Source organism: Lepisosteus oculatus, chromosome 7 (genome assembly GCF_040954835.1).
Source record: "Lepisosteus oculatus isolate fLepOcu1 chromosome 7, fLepOcu1.hap2, whole genome shotgun sequence".
In the NCBI taxonomy this organism is placed as follows: Eukaryota; Metazoa; Chordata; class Actinopteri; order Semionotiformes; family Lepisosteidae; genus Lepisosteus; species Lepisosteus oculatus.
Window position 1 is genome coordinate 30,900,851 of NC_090702.1, and position 14,120 is coordinate 30,914,970.

The 14,120-nt window shown below is 33.4% G+C and overlaps 1 protein-coding gene across 19 annotated transcripts in view; it reads right to left on the reverse strand.

The window, feature by feature from the left end:
- The window catches only part of nrcama (neuronal cell adhesion molecule a), a 122,037-nt gene that overhangs the window by 66,460 nt on the left and 41,457 nt on the right, over nucleotides 1-14,120 (reverse strand). The window lies entirely within an intron of this gene.

The window sequence follows — 14,120 nt, forward strand, 5'->3', positions numbered from 1 at the left end:
ACAGAGGTCACAGCTGATCCCAGAAGGTAAGCAGAAGAGTAGTAGCAGTATGAAAATGAAAATACTAGTTCTGCCTTGTTCTGTGCATAAGAAATTCTGCACACCACCTGAGAAAAGTGTTGAGATTTTTCCTAGTAATTTTCTGTTTGCAAGCCTTTGTCTTGGAGAAGTCACTTTTCAGAGTGTGTTTAGGAAGACCTAAGTTTGATTCCAATTCTATAATTTTATTGAGATGGGGTTTATTAAGACTGGAAGCAGTGTAGTAGTATTTCTGATAAAACCTTTAACTGAAACCCAAAGAATATAGGGATCTTCTCCAGATCCATGATTAATATAGAGAAATTCATCAAGCTGTATTTTTAATAACACCTACTATTAAATTAAACCAGACAGGTCTATCATTAATATATTAATGAGAGAACTAAAGAATTAGGCCTCAAATGTATTTAGAAGACACACAACACTTAATATATGATAATTGTACAAGTCTACTATAACAAGGAGGTGTTTTATATTTATTCTATCATGATATTAAAACAGACTCAGAAAATAAATATGCTCTAATAGGTGTAGATATAGGGTTTCCCTGAAAGTCACAGCATTATTTCCTCATAAAATATCTATAATTCCTTCTTTCTATTCTTTGCACAAAAATATGTGATCACAATGGGAAAACTGGTAAGTAAAATGGCCATTCTTGAGAAGCAAGGAAGTGATAAAATCATCTAACAATGGATTAAAAAATATTAAATACCAAATGGATGATAAACACAAATTCAACCTAATTAAAAGAGGAGAAACAAGGAAGTGGTCATTATATTTTAGTGATTAACTCTGACCTTCTTTTCTGCAGTTGGCTGAGGATCATTATTTGTTGAATTGTTCACATGGGTCTTTCTCTGTTAGTGAATTCAGACATTCCACGTAATGTACTCATTAGGTTTCGGAATTGGGATTATATGCAAATCAATGGTGTACTTATCATATCAATAGAGTTGCTTATAATTACATGCCCAGTGTTCATCTAGGTTATTAGTGTTATCTAAATAAATATTCAAAGTAAGATTCCCTCACATACTATCCAAAGTTTTTTATTAATTAGCCTCAGAAACAAAACCGATCCGAATGAGTTGTTTTGTCTCGCATCAGTATTGCGCAATAAACGTTTTCCAGTTTACAAGCAGCAGCATTGATATAATTAAGTTTTAATTTGCGACAAGTCATCACATTTCAATGGCAACTACACTACACAGAGATTTGGTGTGGAAACTTTAACAGTTCAACAGAAATCAGATTCTTTACTCAAACTGAAAAGCAGATTTTTAAGTAACATGACTTTGTTTAGGAATATATGATATTGCTTTGTGGCTGGAGTGTGCCTTTATGGAGGGTTATGATTAGGACTACAACTTCGTGCTATGCACCCTCCCCCCACACACACAATTCTGTAACACAAATACATACACATTCCCTAATCTCCCTCCCCCACTGTCACACACAAACAAAACACCTTCTGCTTTGATTCTGATCTATCAAATGCTAATGAAGCCTCCATCTTAAATAGGACCTTTTTAGTATTCATAGGAAAGACGGATTGCATATATTAACAAAATGTTACAAAAGCAATGTTCCCCAGTTTAATCAGAATATAATCCAGGATCATACTGAAATGATTTTAATGTGATGGCCTCAAGGCTTGTAGGTTCAGTTCCTATATGAAATGGGCTTTCATCTTGAAATGACACAACACTGCTTATTTTCTAAAACTCATAATCATACATATTATTTATTTGTGGAAAAACAAAATATTTTCATTTACCTCAATAAGAAAAAAATGTTTATTTCACTTGTTAAATCATGAATACACTGGAATATAAGCCTCAAAACTGTTTAGTTGAGCAAAATAAGCAATACATGTTACCAAATATATTTTCAAATATTTAATTATTAGTACATTTGCTTTAAGCTTTAAGATTTGGAAGGACTTTTGCACATAAAAAAGATAAATACTTTCATTTGCATGTTATTTTTGTTTTTTTAAAGATGGTTTAATCTAACTTAATTATGATATAACAAATGTTTAATATATAATAAAACCTTCATGAAAAAAAATATTAATATTTAAACAAAGGAGAGGGGAATAAAATATGTAGAAGTAATAAGGTGATATGAGTAAGATTATGGATGAGAAAAAAGTGCATTATATTTTCAGAAATGGCACCTTACATCATAATAATTATAAGCGTAAGTGGCTGCAGACCCATCCTTGAATTTGTTAAAATTTCTGAGATGGGATTTATATTCAATTCCAAAAATTGAGATTTTTACCAATAGCAACTACCTACTGTATGTATCAGAAAACACCCCGTGAGAAAGTGTGTTTTCTGGAATTGCTGAATAGAGGACACTTTTTTTCAAGCTCAAAGGTCTGGTTCTTAAGGCACTCAGCACTGACAGAATTGAAGCACAGTATGTATCCACTGGGCTATTGTTATGTAGAATGTAACACTTTATTAGCATAAACAAACATGTTGGATGGAGCACGGGAATGTTTTCAGTCTGGCCTGATCCATTACACTAACATAAAAACAACTATTCATTTTAATTAAGAACATTGCATATATATATATACCATAATGTATATATACACCTTTATGTTGTGATTGTGACTACAGCAAAACTACACTGTGGATTTTCAGTATGATATAAATTTATTATATAGCACTCTTGACTTTATCATTCTAGAGCACTTTTACAGAAATACTTAATGCACAGTTAAACATTTAAATTATATTATTTTAATTATGTAACAGGGATATATTTACTAAATATATAATAACCATTTGAATTAAAATTATTATTCTTTTTATGTCCTTTTAAATATATAATACCATTAAGTAACTCATAAGCACAAACACCATATTTCATTCACCATTTAATTATTTGACAGGATACTGTTATGAAACACAAAACAGTGAAATAAGAAAACACAATGTTTTTTATATGTATATAATCTAAAACTTGCTAGGTCTTTAGTAAAATGCACCATACATTCATGTATATTCAAAGATTGTGAAATTAACATAAGTATTACTAGTAAATTGATTAACAACTGGGAATTAACATTATCTTCATGCCAGATAGGTGCTCTTTAATTTTTTAATTTTCTTTATCTGTATTTGCACTGAGAATAATTCAAAGACTATGTATATATTTTTTTGTTTAATCACCAATAAAAAATGGTTACCTCTAATAGTGATCATCAGCAACTTCAAGACAAATATTTAAAACACCCGTTTTTACTATCCGTGTGTTTCATTAAAAGTAATAATCCATCTCTAAATTCCTTCTCTGGCCTTTAATCATAATTTTCTTTAATCTGCCTTCTATGTCATTAAGGTCAACACAAAAAAATCATTGATATTAAACCACAGCTCTTCCAGGGGATTTTGATGGTAGTAAAATTCAAAGTTAATTATGATGTATTCATGGGATTCTATGGCTACAGTGGTAATATTTTCTTTTTAATGAACAGTAAATAAAATTTAACTACTACTTGACAATGTGATGACCTCATCATGACAAAAGGCCAGACTTCAACGTCGTTTCTTTGATTCATTCTAAATCTGGTCAAATTTTGTTAGGCAAAATTCTCTGTATCAGTTTTCTGCAATTCAAATCCTAATTAATGAGATGAAGAGACTAAATGTATTGAAAATGTATCTATAGTAACTTGTCAGGCTGAGGGAATGTCAGTCTGCCTGTAAGGACAAGGCTGATAATGAGGGGCACAAGAAAAGATGTGCTAAGTGGAGACACAGGAGTTGAGATATTTTATGTGTAGGAGAGCAGAAATGGGCAAGACTAGAATTTGAGCTCCTACCAGAAACTCTAGCTGTGTCTCAGAGGCACACTTGCACTATATCACCAGTGAAATCTGTCACAAACTATATGGCTACCAACCTATATGTTTGTCCAGAGCAGGGAGAATCAAAAATCTCTCTAAGCCAAAGGGTCCCTGTTTTACCTTTTTTGACCATGATAATATAATGACATGATAAACATTGTTCCCTGTGCATCCTCTGATAGGTATTCAGGGACACCAGAAAGACACCAGAACCCAACATTATACTTAAACTAGTTTCACAGCTTCATCCAGCTCTTAGTGGTTTACTAATTATGCTTTAAACCACTTCATTCATTTACTGATTTCAGCCATTCACACTGTCCCTGGAATTTTTCTCCCAGATTTCCATCTCTTTTCACCCCCTTTCTCACATCCCAAACACATTCTCACATTCTATTTCTTTTGTTCTCTTTATCCACCCTTTTGTCTCAATACCCCTGGTTTCTCCCTCATTCTCCCATAAACCTGAAGAAGGCTCTGCAGTCGAAGTTGTGCTTTTTTTTCTTTCTTTATACTTTTCAGTGGAATTAACCTCTACTTATTCCTTTTGCTGCTTGTATGCTGATGCAGCTCCTTAGAGACCTATAAACGTTCACAGCCATTTTAGAAAAAGCTTGTTTTGCGTACTTACATAAACATTTAAACTTAAATCTGGAACCACAGATTATTTTTCATTACCACTGCTGCTTGCCAATCCCTTTAATTTACTATTACAATCCTTGTTCTAGCATCTAAGAAATGAAAAGCTCACATCCCAGAGAGTGTTGTTTTGAGCTAAAGTATTTAACATTTTCCACAATTTACCCCTGAATTTTGTTTGATTCTCTTTGGTAACTGAGAAACTGATAAGTGATTTTTCTGAATCAGAGGTGGATAATGATACAGTCAACTCAAAATGGTGATGCTTGGACCACCTGTACTCTAACTACATTTACAGTGTGCAATATACACAAATCTTATATTATTATGGTATAATTCTTGTTACTAACACAGCCTGTGAAAGGTTAAAAAAATGAATGTCTCAGATGCTGTCCTGCATTATGTTTTATAGAAAGTGAAACAGCAAATGCATTAGGTTAACAGATGCAGTTGGATTATTAAACAGATTAAATCCTTAGCATGAAATAAACAATTTACCCAAAGTAAAATATGCTCTTTTTAATAAGAAACATGAAAATGGTGTATCAAAAATTAGAATTATTCTATCTGTGCCGTTATAAAACTAAAATCTAATCAGCAAATCCTAGTCTCTGAATCTTTAAACTTCAATTTTCTGCCTGGAAGAATAATTGTGCACAGGCTCCCTTCTGCATTGTTCACAAACTAGCACATATAGCACTTATTGCTTTAACATATATTGTTATTTGTTAAAAACATGTCAGGCAAACTGTTTCCAACATACTTTCAATTGTCACACCAGAATAATCTGAGGTGACAATCCTTAACAAAGCAAAACTCCTGACTTTATTGTGAATATTCCATTTGCAAAGTTTGCATGTCTTGTCTGTAAAAATAAATGACATCAGCCCTTTCATTTGTACATGTTTAGCTATTCATAGTTCTGTCATTCCAGCACTGTCCCAAATCAATAACCATTCTTTCATTAGCTTTCCTGGGCTTTATAAACTGCTGATTGTCAGCAGCTTGCTATTCAACCAAAGGAGCATTGTTATTTTCAGTCCAACAGAACATTCAATCATCACTTTACTATAGCTTGCACAGAGTTCTGATTGTATCACAAACTGAATACTAGAATAATTTCACTTTTATCTTAGTATATCATACACCATAATACATTTAATATATGTTAGTTTTAGGAAATTACCATTGAATAAGGAAACGACTGATAGGTTTTAAAATCTACTATACACATGAGCAGATATTATACTCACATTCCCTCTCAAGGATGTACTGTAGTTGCCTTTAGCCTAAAACAGGATATTGTGCTATAAGTATGGAAGGTTGAGTGTTACAACACTCTACAACATAATTTAAATAGCTGAAACCATTTTGATAATCATCGGATATAAATCTGATGTAGAATAAACTATCCAAAACTGACCAGTTTTATATATAGATATCCCTCTATACTGATGATTTAATGACAGAGAATGCCACTTTAATTCCTGTTAAAACAGTCATAGAACTTCATGAAATAAGCTACTGCTGGACATGCTTTACAATTAATGGTAGTTACCTTTGGCCCAGACTAAATCAAATCTTCAAATCAGAGATTCATCATAAATTACAAACAGTGCTTGATTACAGTTTTTTGTGCTAAGGCCTTTTTGCATCTTCTGTCCAATGGAATTGTGCCATCTAATATAACTTTACAGTAGTGCTGCGCATGTATTACAACCATTATGAACCCTCCTTTCTTTTACCTGCAACTACAGTACCTTTCTATAGAATTGTGGAAATAAGAACAGTGTTTTTTTTTTCTCTAATGCATCTAACATTTTTTACAAGTAATGTATTTAGTCAAATCTTTATAGATTGTGTTGGTGAGGGTATGCAGATAGGTATAATGTAACTATTAATCTGAGATTAAATCTACTTTACTTCATAGCTTTGTTAAATGAAGCTGATGGAAAGTATCAGGTAAGACTGGGTTTTGATTTATAATACTTTTGACTTCTGAAAGTTTGAAAAGTTTTACTACTTTTTTACTCCTTTAATTCCAGTCTCAAAATGACATAATTCTGCATTTACAACAAAATTCATGTCTATCCCACAACTACAATATAAGAGCAATAGAACAGAAGGTAGAAAAGCATATTCATGCTTCAACACCAATTTATCTCCAAAAAGGTCACCCAAAATCATTATAAATTTCACAAATGAAAAGCTAGTTGTTAAGATAAATACTTCCTAAGCACTCATATTTATGGCCGAAAAATAAATGAATTTCTAGTTACATTAATATGGTAGCTACAACCCAAAATACCTTATTTTCTCTCCAATTAATGGCATCTATTGTGAAAAACATTAACATCAATATTAATGTGTGGTATTCAGTAACCTTATAAATGGAAGCAAAATGTGCTCTCTGGCATCTCTTAAAAGCAGTTACAAAAACGTTTCAAGCACAATTCTATAAAAAACAATAAAGATACAAAAATCAAATACACATGATGGGCAGAACCAGTCTCACAACAATTTGTCAGTAACAAGGAGAGACCTGTGAGAAAATATTCCTTAACACCAGATACTGTGTTGTTAAAATGCTCAACCTTCTTGGCATTCATTAGCCCAACAAAAGAGCTCTCCTCCTTTACTTTTGTCTCCGAGACTTAACTCCACCTGCGCCTCTGAAAGGTCAGAGCAGAGGAGGTCCATGTCTCCCACCAGCTTTGAGCTTTCTTTCCAGTATAAAGTGAACAGTATATGTGTAAGCCAGGAAATGAAATCAAAGGGGTCTAAGGGGTACAGAGCTTTGAAAACGCCTCATTGTTCCAGAGGCTCTCTTAAGAACCAGACCTGTATCACAAAACTGTAAAAGCAATTCTAAATACCCACTCTTGTCCTGGTCACTTTTATTTCTTTGTGCCTGTGACAGATACATTGAAAGTCCTGGAAAACCAAATCTGGCAGGCAAAACCAAAAGAGAATATAATTACAAACATCGATGAAAATGCATCATGTCACAAGTTCATCAAAGCAGGATACATTAGCAACAGCTTGTAAACTCATAAATCAAGACTGTTCTTAATGTCCAATTTGTGAAAACATTGCCAAAGACAGCAACCACTTATTTTCTATTTACTTCATAGGAACTTGTACAAATCATTCTCACCACAGCACAGCCATATAAAGAAGGAAAAGAATAAGTAAAGATGGGACAAACACATCATTGCACTTCTAACTTTTCAATTGATTTTAAGGAAACTTAAAAAAAAATAAGACAAATCCAATAAAGTTAAAAGAAAACAGATGCATAGGTTTTGTAACTCAAACATATCACCATTCGTGTCAGGTCAATGCAGATCAAGAGAATCTATCAGTATTATTTTAAACTTTATATCTATCCCTATGAGCATACTTCTACTGTATATCATTAGACACTACGGACACATGACAACTATTGTATAGGAACAAGTAATAGGTTTATTCCATGCTGAAAAGAGAAGAGAGAAAACACATAGTTTTGGCTGTGGAGCCTCTGTTCTCTTTTCAGCATGGAATTTGCAGACTACGCATGCTGACGCAACTACCCACCTGGACCACATACTGTATATACAGTACATATATACATTTTAATAACTTAAATACAGAGTTAACATAAAACAACAATGCTGACATAAGATGCTTTGTCCAATTATCCAGTAAACAAAATGCTATAATACTTTATTTTTTAATTATTTTTAAATATTTCTTATTTCTTGACTATTAAGGGATAGAATACAAAATGATTTCAGTGCAAATAAAATAATCTTGGGAAGCATTCCAAATCTAAGCAAAACCCTACAAGTCCCAAGATGTTTCTTGCCCTCTTCTTTCTATCTTTTCACAGGATATCTATTTTCTTGCTAAATAAACACATCTGGTATTGCTGATTTCCAATACTAATTACTAGTTTTAAATAACTATGTTGTATTTTATTACACACTACACAATTAGAATTGAATATGTTGGTTGTTTTTTTTTTAAAAAACAATCTGATTACTGACTAACAGGAAAGGTAACTCCGGGATCAGAAAATAAACCAGAAATATTTGTTTTTCTATTCTGCATTCACATTTTCTGTTCTCAGTAGCCCCTTACCTCTGCCATTCAACTTTAGTAAATGAATCATTTCTCCTTCACTGCTCCTTACAGACAGAGGAAATTCAATTACAATAGAAGAACTGTCAAAAGAGAAGACGTTTCCATGTGTTTGAGCTCTGTGCTGGGCTTGGAGAAGGCCAGTGAAGTTTCTGCTGCCCTTTGCACTCTTTTTCCTGGGAGTTCAGGGAGGTACTTGTCATTTCATTTAATTTAGTTTAATGTCATTTAATTGTGAACTTTACTGCCCATTTTAACTTAATTATGGTTTAAAAAAACATGCTGCACTTTTGTGACATCCATAAAAGAAAAGGACAAACTGTCATATAATACATTTAATTAGGGTCAAGAAGTAAGAAATTCTGAAATGTACAAAACATTTTGGAACTTTTCGGTCACTGAGACAGGATGAAGGAGAAATAAAGACAACATTCTGGTAAAACGGATCAATAAATCTCTATCAAAATACACACAGAACTCTGCTGGTTTTAATACTATATATATATATCTTATTAGTTTAAAACATTATGTATTGTTTAAAAATTGTTACTATTTCAAAGATACATGTAGATAAGAAGCCTTTCTTTCTAAGCCATAATTACTCCAACAATAAAACTTTCCCCAATGTAAGGAGAATGTCTGGCCACCTACATAAAATGAGACAGTTTAGTAATAAAACTCATCTGCATGCTGTATACCTTAAAAACTAATTGAATAGTCCATTTGTTATCCTACACATTAACTGATAGCAAGATCTGCTACTGCCAAGATAAAAATAGACCAATGAAAAATATTTCTACCTGTTCTTATCATCACTTACGGATGAAAAGAAATCTAAAATAATGTCTGTTCTCACAGTAAATGTGATAAGAATCTTTCTTATCTGAAAAGAAAAACAATCACATTTAATCTTTATTATCGGTCTGCAGAGTAGCAGATAATAATCTGTAAGCATACAATTTGCAGCATTGTAAATGCCGGACAGCTGTCACTTGATATGAATATTGTAATTTTTTTAAAGGATTGTACAGTAATTTGATATTTGAAGACAATTTGCCTAGCTTTAGCAGTGTAACATCATAAAGTAAATATAATTCAGTTTACAGTACTATCTTAAAAGTATATACACTGGTTGAGAAACTTCTACATTCTGAATCATTCTCTAATCTGTTGTAGATCTATGCAGTTATTTTTAATTCCATTCACAGCTGCTTTCAGGGTTATGTGTAATGTGTGTACAATAGCCTATATAAAAATGTTTGACTTACTGTAGCTAAAAGATTTACATTAACATTTGAAACATTTTAATTTGTAAACTTTTAAAAATGGGGTACATTCTTAATTTACACAAATATCACTGTTAGATTCTTTTGGAAAATAGTATAGACATAAAACACTTAGTTTTATGTACACCATTTATTGTAAATTATTTTATTTTGTTAGAGCATTTATAAGATCTTGACATTCTATTAGGAAAATGAAAGGTGAACTTTAAAAAGTTTGCAACAGATACAAGACCAAGGTTAAAATAAGTGACATAATCTGCGTTTTAAAACAGCAATTAATCATTTTTCTTAATTCATTAAAGAAAACTTTACAGTAGCATGAATGAATTTAGCTTCTTGTTAACTAAACTACTTCCAAACAATGAATGAATGTCAGATTAAAGAGCTGAATCAGCATGCAAACAAGTAAAAGAAATCTAAATTTGTTTACGTATTGAAATATAAAAAGAAAACACAACAATTCGAATCTAGAGGCTTCAATGTGAAATAAATAAATCTCAAGTACACTGTGGCATTGCAGTATGTGGGGAGCTTAATAGTACATTTTTTTAGCAATATGTTCTTCAGTAGCCTTTTTGAATTTGCGTTCACCCAACCAGTCTGGGAAAAGCAATTGGTCAGGTGGTCATAAAATACAGAAAGAAAAAGACTTTCTGGTGTGTGGAGAGAAGGGCAGGATAGGATGTGCACGTCAGGTTATAGCTGACGCTACTGTAAACAATCCTTAAGGTGAGAAGTGGACTCAACACCAGCCATAACCAATTACATTACACCAATTACAGAACAAAGCCACCAGAAAGAAGGAAGAATTTTTGTTGTCATTGTTTTTAATTCCCGATTGAATGAATGATCCTGGACCACTGAATGAATGACCATTCTGGCTTGTAATAAAGGCAGGAAATGTTTCAGAACATCCTGGGGGTCATCCAGGATTGAGGCCATAAAAAGGCAATATACTATACGTGCTTTACAAAAGCTTTCCAAGTCAGAATATAAAAAGGCTACATTTGAGGGCCTAAAAGGATCTAAGGGGGGCAGATGGCTGAAGTCTCCAAAGTCGTCCAGCTGTGGATACTAGCATTTTCTCCAGTCAAGAGATCCAAGAAAGCCTAGGGAGTCTTCCAGCAAAGAAATTAGTCTGGAGGGGGGTGGAAATGTTATCTCTTACTGGATTAGAGGGAGGAACTTTGTAACTGAAGATAAAGAGTTGCTAAAGCCACCGTGATCTTAGCAAGAGATCTCAGGTGAATGCTACAATATTAGGAACAGGATGTCCCTGAAGACTGTCTGTCGGGTATAGGAGAGGAATTCCTATCATTCCTATATATATAGGAGGAGATAATGGAGGTTTGTGTGTCAGGGAAAGGTGAGGAGGAGCCATCACAGCACAAAAAATGAAAAAAAAAATGAAAAGGGGGAGCAAACATAAAAAAATGAGCATGATAATGAAACATTGCTGTTGGCCAAGCCTGAGCCTGAAGAGAAGGAAATTGAGAACGAAGTGATGCTGCTTGCAGTCACCTGACTGCTCAAGGAAAGAGGTTGCTAATGCAAGTGCTCAGTGTCCAGATCCTTTTTGAGCAACTGTTCATGTCCTCAGAGCCAGAAACAATGAAATCCAAACTGTTAACAGTCTGTCATTGGCTTTAATCACAAGGTGGATATGTGTGCTCTGCAGTGGGAAGAGAGTCAGATGGTGGATGTTGTTCCTACATTTCCCAAACTTCTGTGTGGCTTACTTGCTACATACTGTCAACTGACCAGTCTAGAAAAGGAAATTGGTCAGCTGACCACATAAAATAGGCAAAGCAAGATTTTCTGGTGTGTGACATGGAGGAGCAGAACAGCAGAGTTGAAGCTTATGAGCCTTAGAGGATAAAGTGAACTCTGCTCCATCCTCATTCCTGAGTAATTTAGTGCAACCTGGAAGGTACAGATGCCATGAAGTCTGAGAGAATAAGAACAAAGTGTACCAAAATTAGTTGAATTTGCATTTGGTTTGTTGCATTTTTGTTTTGGCTTAAACTCTGAAGAAGACAGGCTGTTGTATTGGTCCACTACTTGGTACTACTTGGTTTGTTTCAAGTTCCTGCCTATATAAGAGCCTTGAGACTGCAATGCCCCTTATACTGTAGTTCCACAACCCTTAAAAGGATAATTTTGCAAAATATTACAACACTCCCCCAGTCAAGAAAGATGACAGCACTTGTTAGAACTTTATTCCCCAGACAGATGTGGAGAATGGCCTACCACCCTCAGTCACCTGAGAAACTGGTGTAAGACAGAGTCAGTCAACATCTGCAGTCAGAGACAGAGAGTAGATCCACTGTTATGCAAACTACACTAGAGGATAAAAGAGAATGAAGAATTTGACTTGGCAATTAATGGAAAACAAAACTGAACGAGTTTTGAATATGTTAGTTTTGGAAGAGTCTCAGAGGGAGACTTAAGTGATTGGATTCGCTAAGCAGCTTACAGTCGCTGCCAGCTGAGCTTTTAGATAGGACTCTTGAAAAATTCTAGTTAGAAGCCGAAAGATGAGTGTTTTGGTTATTTTCCTCACACTGAAATAAAAGGGCATTAACTCTAAAAACCTTGTGTCTGTGTGGTTGTTTTACCTAGACCTATCTATAAAAAATCCTGTTCATGACACCTCACTCAACAGTGTCTCTCCAGCTTTGGGGAATTCATTACACCAGAAGACCTTGGGTATAACATCAATGCAACAGTCACAGGTTTCTGTCATTTAGTAGTTGTTAAAGTTGTATAGCAATTACTTGTTACTATTGTGCAGTGATTCAATATTGAGTTGAACTAGGAAAAGAAAAACAGCATTTCTAGGCATAATGTACTTTTATCTGACATCAGGTTTAATTTTTAAACCACATGAAAAGATCATTTACATAACGTACACATTCAGGACAAAATGCGGAGGTGTAACATTTTCACTAATCACAACAACTTAATGCACTGTTGTCTTTCTCACAGTGAATTATCTTCCCCTGTGGCAGTAGACTGAAATGAGCAGATAGGCAACATTATATGTGAAATATTGATCTGTCCCTCAGGGCTTCACTGATCTTTATAATCTCATGAATCCAGATATGGCAACAAATCTTTTTCTCACCTTTGGCAAGCAAAATCTGAGATATTTTGGCTTGAACATTGTCTGTAGCTTTACTACACTTAAGCTGTACATTCTGATTTGAAAATATATTTTTAAACACTACCATTAGAAAATAACATACAATTTACTATTAGTATTTCACATAAATACTGACATGCATTAAAAATAAATGAATAGTGGAAACATGAGCATTTGTATTTATTTGAGCTACATGGTAAATATACATATTATAACATTTATTGGCTATCCCTCACAGTCAAAAATGATCATCCTCCCTATATCTAAAGGTGAGTGATAAGTCCAGTAGGTGAAACACAACCTCTCTGCTAGGCTGAACAGGTTTTGTCTGGGAAGATACTGTCATGTCTACAGGTAATGCAAAGTCATTATACATGTCTAAAGAGATTGTTTAATCACATGTATACATGTCATTTGTCAAGGCAAGGAAATATTTTGCTTATATTAGACCTCACTAATGTGGTATCGAGTCAAGTATTGACTGGTTTAATACTCTTAATGTCATATAAGAAACATATACTGTATATTTAGAAGTAAGGGTTCATTACTTTAAATTTAAATTTAAATTCCCAATTCTTTCTATGCACCTGTCTTTTCAAAACAGTGCTCAAGATATCAAAGAAAAACAAAAAATTAAAAATGTAAGATATTGTATGTTAAGACATACAACTCAAATTGCTATGACTCACAATTGCTATTCTAAAATTTTTATTTTATTATAACTATATTTTTTGTTCGCACTAAAGACAAACATAATATAATTCTATTGGAAAAAGCAATTCAATTTTTTAATGTAAATCCAAGGTCAAACAAAGCCTTACTAACATGCACTTGAAAAGTATTAGATGAAACAGGATGTAAAGCTAAATAGGAAGAAATGTTTCATCCCACGTTTCATTCACAAAACACAAAATTACTAAAATTTATCAAAGGAAGCTAAACTTTCTTTCTTTGTATTGTGGAAAAAGCTGTTAAAACATTTCAAATAGCAAAATTAATTCTGATGAATAATACACAT